Below are 11,681 nucleotides of genomic sequence, written 5' to 3'. Positions count from 1 at the left end.
TCTGCCATCATGCAAGAGGGTCCGAATAAGTGTTCGAGTGTTTAAGCCCTAACGCATGAGAAGTGGCAAGTAAACATCATAATTACATATCTGCCATCATGCAAGATGGTCCGAATAAGTGTCCGAGTGTTTAAGCCCCAATGCATGAGAAATGGCAAGTAAACACCATAATTACATATCTGCCATCATGCAAGAGGTTCCGAATAACTGTCCGAGTATTTAAACCCTAATGCATGAGAAATGGAAAATAAATACCATAATTACATATCTGCCATCGTGCAAGAGGGTCCGAATAAGTGCCCTTGTGTTTAAACCCAAATGCACGAGAAATGGCAAGTAAACACCATAATTACATATCTGCCGTCAAGCAAGAGGATCCGAATAAGTGACCGAATTTTTCAATCCCAATGCTCGAGAAATGGCAAGTAAACACCATAATTACATAACTGCCATCATGCGTGGGGGTTCGAATAAGTGTCAGAGTATTTAAACCCTAATGCATGACAAATGGCAAATAAACACCATAATTACATATCTGCCATCATGCAAGACGGTCCGAATAAGTGTCCGAGTGTTTAAACCCTAATGCAAGAGAAATGGCAAGTAAACACCATAATTATATATCTGCCATCATGCAAGAGTGTCCGAATAAGTGTCCTAGTGTTTCAACCCTAATGCATGAGAAATGGCAAATAAACACCATAATTACATATTTGCCATCACACAAGAGGGTTCGAATAAGTGTCTGAGTGTTTAAACCCTAATGCAAGGGAAACGGAATATAAACACCATAATTACATATCTGCCATCATGCTAGAGGGTCCGAATAAGTGTCCGAGTGTTTAAGCCCTAATGCATGAGAAATGGCAAGTAAACACCATAATTACATATCTGCTATCATGCAAGAGGGTCCGAATAAGTGTTTGAGTATATAAACCCTAATGCAAGAGAAATGGCAAATAAACACCCCGATTACATATCTGCCATCATGCAAGAGGCTCCGAATAAGTGTCCAAGTGTTTAAACCCCAATGCATGAGAAATGGCAAGTAAACACCATAATTACATATCTGCCATCATGCAAGAGGGTCTGAATAAGTGTCCGAGTGTGTAGATCCTAATGCATGAGAAATGGCAAGTAAACACCATAATTACATATCTGCTATCATGCAAGAGGGTCTGAATACGTCTCCGAGTGTTTAAACCACAATGCATGAGAAATGGCAAGTAAACACCATAATTACATATCTGCCAACGTGCAAGAGGGTCCGAATAAGTGTCCGAGTGTTTAAACCCTAACGCGTGAGAAATGGAAACTAAACACCATAATTACATATCTGCAATCATGCATGAGTTTCCGAATAAGTGTCCGAGTATTTAAACCCTAATGCATGAGAAATGGAAAATAAACCCCATACTTACATATCTGCCATCATGCAAGAGGGTCTGAATACGTGTCCGAGTGTTTAAACCCCAATGCTTGAGAAATGGCAAGTAAAGACCATAATTACATATCTGCCATCACACAATAGAATCCGAATAAGTGACCGAATTATTCAATCCCAATGCTCGAGAAATGGCAAGTAAACACCATAATTACATATCTGCCATCATGCGTGGGGGTCCGAATAAGTGTCAGAGTATTTAAACCCTAATGCATGAGAAATGGAAAATAAACACCATAATTACATATCTGCCATCATGCAAGACGGTTCGAATAAGTGTCCGAGTGTTTAAACCCTAACGCATGAGAAATGGCAAGTAAACACCATAATTACATATCTGCCATCGTGCAAGAGGGTCCGAACAAGTGTCCTAGTGTTTCAACCCAAATGCATGAGAAATGGCAAATAAACATCATAATTACATATCTGCCATCATGCAAGAGGGTCCGAATAAGTGTCCGAGTGTTTAAGCCCTAATGCATGAGAAATGGCAAGTAAACACCACAATTACATATCTGCCATCATGCAAGAGGGTTTGAATAAGTGTCCGAGTATATAAACCCTAATGCAGGAGAAATGGCAAACAAACACCCCAATTACATATCTGCCATAATGCAAGAGGCTCCCAATAAGTGTCCGAGTGTTTAAACCCCAATGCATGAGAAATGGCAAGTAAAGGCCATAATTACATATCTGCCATCATGCAAGAGGGTCCGAATAAGTGTCCGAGTGTGTAGACCCTAATGCATGAGAAATGGCAAGTAAACACCATAATTACATATCTGCTATCATGCAAGAGGGTCTGAATAAGTGTCCGAGTGTTTAAACCCCAATGCATGAGAAATGGCAAATAAACACCATAATTACATATTTGCCATCATGCAAGTGGGTCCGAATAAGTGTCCGAGTGTTTAAACCCTAACGCGTGAGAAATGGAAACTAAACACCATAATTACATATCTGCTATCATGCATGAGGTTCCGAATAAGTGTCTGAGTGTTTAAACCCTAATGCATTGGAAATAGAAAATAAACACCATAATTACATATCTGCCATCATGCAAGAGGGTCCGAATAAGTGTCCGAGTATTTAAACCCTAATGCATAAGAAATGGAAAATAAACACCATAATTACATAACTGTCATCATGCAAGAGGGTCCGAATATGTGTCTGAGTGCTTAAATCCTAATGAATGAGAAATTGAAAGTAAACACCATAATTACATATCTGCCATCATGCAAGAGGGTCCGAATAAGTGTCCGAGTATTTAAACCCTAATGCATGAGAAATGGAAAATAAACACCATAATTACATATCTGCCATCATGCAAAAGGGTCCGAATAAGTGCCCGAGTGTTTAAACCCAAATGCACGAGAAATGGCAAGTAAACACCATAATTACATATCTGCCATCAAGCAAGAGGATCCGAATAAGTGACCGAATTTTTCAATCCCAATGCTCGAGAAATGGCAAGTAAACACCATAATTACATATCTGCCATCATGCGTGGGGGTTCGAATAAGTGTCAGTGTATTTAAACCCTAATGCATGAGAAATGGCAAATAAACACCATAATTACATATCTGCCATCATGCAAGACAGTCCGAATAAGTGTCCGAGTGTTTAAACCCTAATGCAAGAGAAATGGCAAGTAAACACCATAATTATATATCTGCCATCACGCAAGAGGGTCCGAATAAGTGTCCTAGTGTTTCAACCCTAATGCATGAGAAATGGCAAATAAACACCATAATTACATATTTGCCATCACGCAAGAGGGTCCGAATAAGTGTCTGAGTGTTTAAACCCTAATGCAAGGGAAACGGAATATGAACACCATAATTACATATCTGCCATCATGCTAGAGGGTCCGAATAAGTGTCCGAGTGTTTAAGCCCTAATGCATGAGAAATGGCAAGTAAACACCATAATTACATATCTGCTATCATGCAAGAGGGTCCGAATAAGTGTCCGAGTATATAAACCCTAATGCAAGAGAAATGGCAAATAAACACCCCGATTACATATCTGCCATCATGCAAGAGGCTCCGAATAAGTGTCCAAGTGTTTAAACCCCAATGCATGAGAAATGGCAAGTAAACACCATAATTACATATCTGCCATCACGCAAGAGGGTCTGAATAAGTGTCCGAGTGTGTAGATCCTAATGCATGAGAAATGGCAAGTAAACACCATAATTACATATCTGCTATCATGCAAGAGGGTCTGAATACGTGTCCGAGTGTTTAAACCACAATGCATGAGAAATGGCAAGTAAACACCATAATTACAAATCTGCCAACGTGCAAGAGGGTCCGAATAAGTGTCCGAGTGTTTAAACCCTAACGCGTGAGAAATGGAAACAAAACACCATAATTACATATCTGCAATCATGCATGAGGTTCCGAATAAGTGTCCGAGTATTTAAACCCTAATGCATGAGAAATGGAAAATAAACCCCATACTTACATATCTGCCATCATGCAAGAGGGTCTGAATACGTGTCCGAGTGTTTAAACCCCAATGCATGAGAAATGGCAAGTAAAGACCATAATTACATATCTGCCATCACGCAATAGAATCCGAATAAGTGACCGAATTATTCAATCCCAATGCTCGAGAAATGGCAAGTGAACACCATAATTATATATCTGCCATCATGCGTGGGGGTCCGAATAAGTGTCAGAGTATTTAAACCCTAATGCATGAGAAATGGAAAATAAACACCATAATTACATATCTGCCATCATGCAAGACGGTTCGAATAAGTGTCCGAGTGTTTAAACCCTAATGCATGAGAAATGGCAAGTAAACACCATAATTACATATCTGCCATCGTGCAAGAGGGTCTTAATAAGTGTCCTAGTGTTTCAACCCAAATGCATGAGAAATGGCAAATAAACACCATAATTACAAATCTGCCATCCTGCAAGAGGGTCCGAATAAGTGTCCGAGTGTTTAAGCCCTAATGCATGAGAAATGGCAAGTAAACACCATAATTACATATCTGCCATCATGCAAGAGGGTCCGAATAAGTGTCCGAGTATATAAACCCTAATGCAGGAGAAATGGCAGATAAACACCCCAATTACATATCTGCCATCATGCAAGAGGCTCCAAATAAGTGTCCGAGTGTTTAAACCCCAATGCATGAGAAATGGCAAGTAAAGGCCATAATTACATATCTGCCATCATGCAAGAGGGTCCGAATAAGTGTCCGAGTGTGTAGACCCTAATGCATGAGAAATGGCAAGTAAACACCATAATTACATATCTGCTATCATGCAAGAGGGTCTGAATAAGTGTCCGAGTGTTTAAACCCCAATGCATGAGAAATGGCAAATAAACACCATAATTACATATTTGCCATCATGCAAGAGGGTCCGAATAAGTGTCCGAGTGTTTAAACCCTAACGCGTGAGAAATGGAAACTAAACACCATAATTACATATCTGCTATCATGCATGAGGTTCCGAATAAGTGTCTGAGTGTTTAAACCCTAATGCATTGGAAATAGAAAATAAACACCATAATTACATATCTGCCATCATGCAAGAGGGTCCGAATAAGTGTCCGAGTATTTAAACCCTAATGCATGAGAAATGGAAAATAAACACCATAATTACATAACTGCCATCATGCAAGAGGGTCCGAATATGTGTCCGAGTGCTTAAATCCTAATGAATGAGAAATTGAAAGTAAACACCATAATTACATATCTGCCATCATGCAAGAGGGTCCGAATAAGTGTCCGAGTGTTTAAACCCTAATGCATGAGAAATCGCACATAAACACCATAATTGCATATTTGCCATCATGCAAGAGGTTTTGAATAAGTGTCTGAGTGTTTAAACCCTAATGCATGGGAAACGGAATATAAATACCACAATTACATATTTGCCATCATGCAAGAGGCTCCGATTAAATGTCCGAGTGTTTAAACCCCAATGCATGAGAAATGGCAAGTAAAGACCATAGTTACATATCTGCCATCATGCAAGAGGGTCTGAACAAGTGTCCGAGTGTGTAGACCCTAATGCGTGACAAATGGCAAGTAAAAACCATAATTACATATCTGCCATCATGCAAGAGGGTCCGAATAAGTGTCCGAGTATATAAACCCTAATGCAGGAGAAATGGCAAATAAACACCCCAATTACATATCTGCCATCATGCAAGAGGCTCCAAATAAGTGTCCGAGTGTTTAAACCCCAATGCATGAGAAATGCAAGTAAAGGCCATAATTACACATCTGCCATCATGCAAGAGGGTCCGAATAAGTGTCCGAGTGTGTAGACCCTAATGCATGAGAAATGGCAAGTAAACACCATAATTACATATCTGCTATCATGCAAGAGGGTCTGAATAAGTGTCCGAGTGTTTAAACCCCAGTGCATGAGAAATGGAAAATAAACACCATAATTACATATTTGCCATCATGCAAGAGGGTCCGAATAAGTCTCCGAGTGTTTAAACCCTAACGCGTGAGAAATGGAAACTAAACACCATAATTACATATCTGCTATCATGCATGAGGTTCCGAATAAGTGTCTGAGTGTTTAAACCCTAATGCATTGGAAATAGAAAATAAACACCATAATTACATATCTGCCATCATGCAAGAGGGTCCGAATAAGTGTCCGAGTATTTAAACCCTAATGCATGAGAAATGGAAAATAAACACCATAATTACATAACTGCCATCATGCAAGAGGGTCCGAATATGTGTCTGAGTGCTTAAATCCTAATGAATGAGAAATTGAAAGTAAACACCATAATTCCATATCTGCCATCATGCAAGAGGGTCCGAATAAGTGTCCGAGTGTTTAAACCCTAATGCGTGAGAAACCGCACATAAACACCATAATTGCATATCTGCCATCATGCAAGAGGTTTCGAATAAGTGTCTGAGTGTTTAAACCCTAATGCATGGGAAACGGAATATAAATACCACAATTACATATCTGCCATCATGCAAGAGGCTCCGATTAAATGTCCGAGTGTTTTAACCCCAATGCATGAGAAATGGCAAGTAAAGACCATAGTTACATATCTGCCATCATGCAAGAGGGTCTGAACAAGTGTCCGAGTGTGTAGACCCTAATGCGTGACAAATGGCAAGTAAACACCATAATTACATATCTGCCACCATACAAGAGGGTCCGAATAAGTGTCCGAGTGTTTAAACCCCAATGCATGAGAAATGGCAAATAAACACCATAATTACATATCTGCCATCATGCAAGAGGATCCGAATAAGTGTCCCAGTGTTTAAATCCTAACGCGTGAGAAATGGAAACTAAACACCATAATTACATATCTGACATCATGCATGAGGTTCCGAATAAGTGTCTGAGTGTTTAAACCCTAATGCATGGGAAATAGAAAATAAACACCATAATTACATATCTGACATAATGCAAGAGGGTCCGAATAAGTGTCCGAGTGTTTAAGCCCTAATGCATGAGAAGTGGCAAGTAAACACCATAATTACATATCTGCCATCACGCAAGAGGATCCGAATAAGTGACCGAATTTTTCAATCCCAATGCTCGAGAAATGGCAAATAAACACCATAATTACATATCTGCCATCATGCATGGGTGTCCGAATAAGTGTCCGAGTATTTAAACCCTAATGCATGAGAAATGGAAAATAAACACCATAATTACATATCTGCCATCATGCAAGAGCGTCCGAATAAGTGTCCGAGTGTTTAAACCCTAATGCATGAGAAATGGCAAGTAAACACCATAATTACATATCTGCCATCATGCAAGAGGGTCCGAATAAGTGTCCTAGCGTTTCAACCCTAATGCATGAGAAATGGCAAATAAACACCATAATTACATATTTGCCATCATGCAAGAGGGTTCGAATAAGTGTAGGAGTGTTTAGACCCTAATGCAAGGGAAACGGAATATGAACACCATAATTACATATCTGCCATCGTGCTAGAGGGTCCGAATAAGTGTCCGAGTGTTTAAGCCCTAATGCATGAGAAGTGGCAAGTAAACACCATAATTACATATCTGCCATCATGCAAGAGTGTCCGAATAAGTGTCCGAGTATTTAAACCCTAATGCATGAGAAATGGAAAATAAACACCATAATTACATAACTGCCATCATGCAAGAGGGTCCGAATATGTGTCCGAGTGCTTAAATCCTAATGAATTAGAAATTGAAAGTAAACACCATAATTACATATCTGCTATCATGCAAGAGGGTCCGAATAAGTGTCCGAGTGTTTAAACCCTAATGCATGAGAAATCGCACATAAACACCATAATTGCATATCTGCCATCATGCAAGAGGTTTTGAATAAGTGTCTGAGTGTTTAAACCCTAATGCATGGGAAACGGAATATAAATACCACAATTACATATTTGCCATCATGTAAGAGGCTCCGATTAAATGTCCGAGTGTTTAAACCCCAATGCATGAGAAATGGCAAGTAAAGACCATAGTTACATATCTGCCATCATGCAAGAGGGTCTGAACAAGTGTCCGAGTGTGTAGACCCTAATGCGTGACAAATGGCAAGTAAACACCATAATTACATATCTGCCATCATGCAAGAGGGTCCGAATAAGTGTCCGAGTATATAAACCCTAATGTAGGAGAAATGGCAAATAAACACCCCAATTACATATCTGCCATCATGCAAGAGGCTCCAAATAAGTGTCCAAGTGTTTAAACCCCAATGCATGAGAAATGGCAAGTAAAGGCCATAATTACATATCTGCCATCATGCAAGAGGGTCCGAATAAGTGTCCGAGTGTGTAGACCCTAATGCATGAGAAATGGCAAGTAAACACCATAATTACATATCTGCTATCATGCAAGAGGGTCTGAATAAGTGTCCGAGTGTTTAAACCCCAATGCATGAGAAATGGCAAACAAACACCATAATTACATATTTGCCATCATGCAAGAGGGTCCGAATAAGTGTCCGAGTGTTTAAACCCTAACGCGTGAGAAATGGAAACTAAACACCATAATTACATATCTGCTATCATGCATGAGGTTCCGAATAAGTGTCTGAGTGTTTAAACCCTAATGCATGAGAAATAGCAAGTAAACCCCATAATTACATATCTGCCATCAAGCAAGAGGGTCCGAATAAGTGTTCGAGTGTTTAAACCCCAATGCATGAGAAATGGAAAATTAACACCATAATTACACATCTGCCATCATGGAAGAGGGTCCGAATAAGTGTCTGAGTGTTTAAACCCTAATGCATGAGAAATGGCAAGTAAAAACACCATAATTACATATCTGCCATCATGGAAGAGGGTCCGAATAAGTGTCCTTGTGTTTAAACCCTAATGCATGAGAAATGGCAAGTAAACACCATAATTAAATATCTGCCATCATGCAAGAGGGTCCGAATAAGTGTCCGAGTGTTTAAACCCTAATGCATGAGAAATGGCAAGTAAACACCATAATTACATATCTGCCATCATGGAAGAGGTTCTGAATAAGTGTCCGAGTGTTTAAACCCTAATGCAAGAGAAATGGCAAGTAAACACCATAATTAAATATATTCCATCATGCAAGAGGGTCGGAATAAGTGTCCGAGTGTTTAAACCCTAATGCAAGAGAAATGGCAAGTAAACACCATAATTAAATATATTCCATCATGCAAGAGGGTCGGAATAAGTGTCCGAGTGTTTATACCCTAATGCATGAGAAATGGCAAATAAACACCATAACTACATATGTGCCATCATGCAAGAGAGTCCGAATATGTGTCCGAGAGTTTATACCCTAATGCATGAGAAATGGCAAATAAACACCATAATTACATATCCACCATCATGCTAGGAGTCCGAATAAGTGTCCGAGAATTTAAACCCTAATGCATGATAAATGGCAAATAAACACCAAAATTTCATATCTGCCATCATGCAAGAGGGTCGGAATAAGTGTCCGAGTGTTTAAACCCTAATGCATGAGAAATGGCAAGTAAACACCATAACTACATATGTGCCATCATGCAAGAGGGTCCGAATATGTGTCCGAGAGTTTATACCGTAATGCATGAGAAATGGCAAATAAACACCATAATTACATATCCGGCATCATGCTAAGGGGGCCGAATAAGTGTCTGAGTGTTTAAACCCTAATGCATGAGAAATGGAAAATAAACACCATAATTACATATCTGCCATCATGCAAGAGGGTCCGAATAAGTGTCCGAGTGTTTAAACCCTAATGCATGAGAAATGGCAAGCAAACACCATAATTACATATCCGCCATCCTGCAAGAGGGTCCGAATAAGTGTTTGAATGTTTAAACCCTAATGCATGAGAAGTGGCAAATAAACACCAAAATTTCATATCGGCCATCATGCAAGAGGGTCGGAATAAGTGTCTGAGTGTCTAAACCCTAATGCATGAGAAATGGCAAGTAAACACCATAATTACATATCTGCCATCATGCAAGAGGGTCCGAATAAGTGTCCGAGTGTTTAAACCCTAATGCATGAGAAATAGCAAGTTAACCCCATAATTACATATCTGCCATCAAGCAAGAGGGTCCGAATAAGTGTTCGAGTGTTTAAACCCTAATGCATGAGAAATGGAAAATTAACACCATAATTACATATCTGCCATCATGGAAGAGGGTCCGAATAAGTGTCTGAGTGTTTAAACCCTAATGCATGAGAAATGGCAAGTAAAAACACCATAATTACATATCTGCCATCATGGAAGAGGGTCCGAATAAGTGTCCTTGTGTTTAAACCCTAATGCATGAGAAATGGCAAGTAAACACCATAATTAAATATCTGCCATCATGCAAGAGGGTCGGAATAAGTGTCCGAGTGTTTAAACCCTAATGTATGAGAAATGGCATGTAAACGCCATAATTACATATCGGCCATCATGCAAAGGGGTCCGAATAAGTGTTCGAGAATTTAAACCGTAATACATGATAAATGGCAAACAAACACCAAAATTTCAAATCTGCCATCATGCAAGAGGGTCGGAATAAGTGTCCGAGTGTTTAAACCCTAATGCATGAGAAATGGCAAGCAAAGACCATAATTACATATGTGCCATCATGCAAGAGGGTCCGAACATGTGTCCCAGAGTTTATGCCCTAATGTATGAGAAATGGCAAATAAACACCATAATTACATATCCGTCATCATGCAAGTGGGTCCGAATAAGTGTCTGAGTGTTTAAACCGTAATGCATCAGAAAGGGAAAATAAACACCATAATTACATATATGCCATCATGCAAGAGGGTCTGAATAAGTGTCCGAGTGTTTAAACCCTAATGCAGGAGAAATGGCAAGTAAACACGATAATTACATATCTGCTATCCTGCAAGAGGGTCCGAATAAGTGTTCGAGTGTTTAAACCCTAATGCGTGACAAATGGCAGACAAACACCAAAATTTTATATCTGCCAACATGCAAGAGGGTCGGAATAAGTGTCCGAGTGTTCAAACCCTAATGCTTGAGAAATGGCAAGTAAACACCATAATTACATATCTGCCATCATGCAAGAGGCTCCGAATAAGTTTCCGTGTGGTTAGACCCTAATGCATGAGAAATGGAAAGTAAACACCATAATTACATATCTGCCATCATGCAAGAGGGTCCGAATAAGTGTCCGAGTGTTTAAACCCTAATGCATGACAAATGGCAAATAAACACCGTAATTACATATCTGCCATCATGCAAGAGGATCCGAATAAGTGTCTGAGTGTTTAAACCCTAATGTGTGAGAAATGGAAAATAAAAAGCATAATTACATATCTGGCATCATGCAAGAGGGTCCGTATAAGTGTCTGAGTGTTTAAACCCTAATGCATTAGAAATGGCAAATAAACACTATAATTACATATCTGCCATCATGGAAGAGGGTCCGAATAAGTGTCTGAGTGTTTAAACCTAATGCATGAGAAATGACAAGTAAACACCATAATTACATATCTGCCATCGTGGAAGAGGGTCCGAATAAGTGTCCGTGTGTTTAAACCCTAATGCATGAGAAATGGCAAGTAAACACCATAATTAAATATCTGCCATCATGCGAGAGGGTCCGATTATGTGTCCGAGTGCTTATACCTAATGCACGAGAAATGGCAAGTAAACACAATAGTTACAGATCTGCCATTATGCAGGAGGCTCTGAATAAGTGTCCGAGTATTTAAACCCTAATGCATCCGAAATGGGAAGTAAACACCATAATTACATATCTGCTATCATGCAACAGGATC

Source organism: Camellia sinensis, unplaced genomic scaffold (genome assembly GCF_055761805.1).
Source record: "Camellia sinensis isolate YWXY unplaced genomic scaffold, ASM5576180v1 Unanchor6, whole genome shotgun sequence".
NCBI lineage: Eukaryota > Viridiplantae > Streptophyta > Magnoliopsida > Ericales > Theaceae > Camellia > Camellia sinensis.
Note: the sequence above shows the minus strand (reverse complement) of the source record.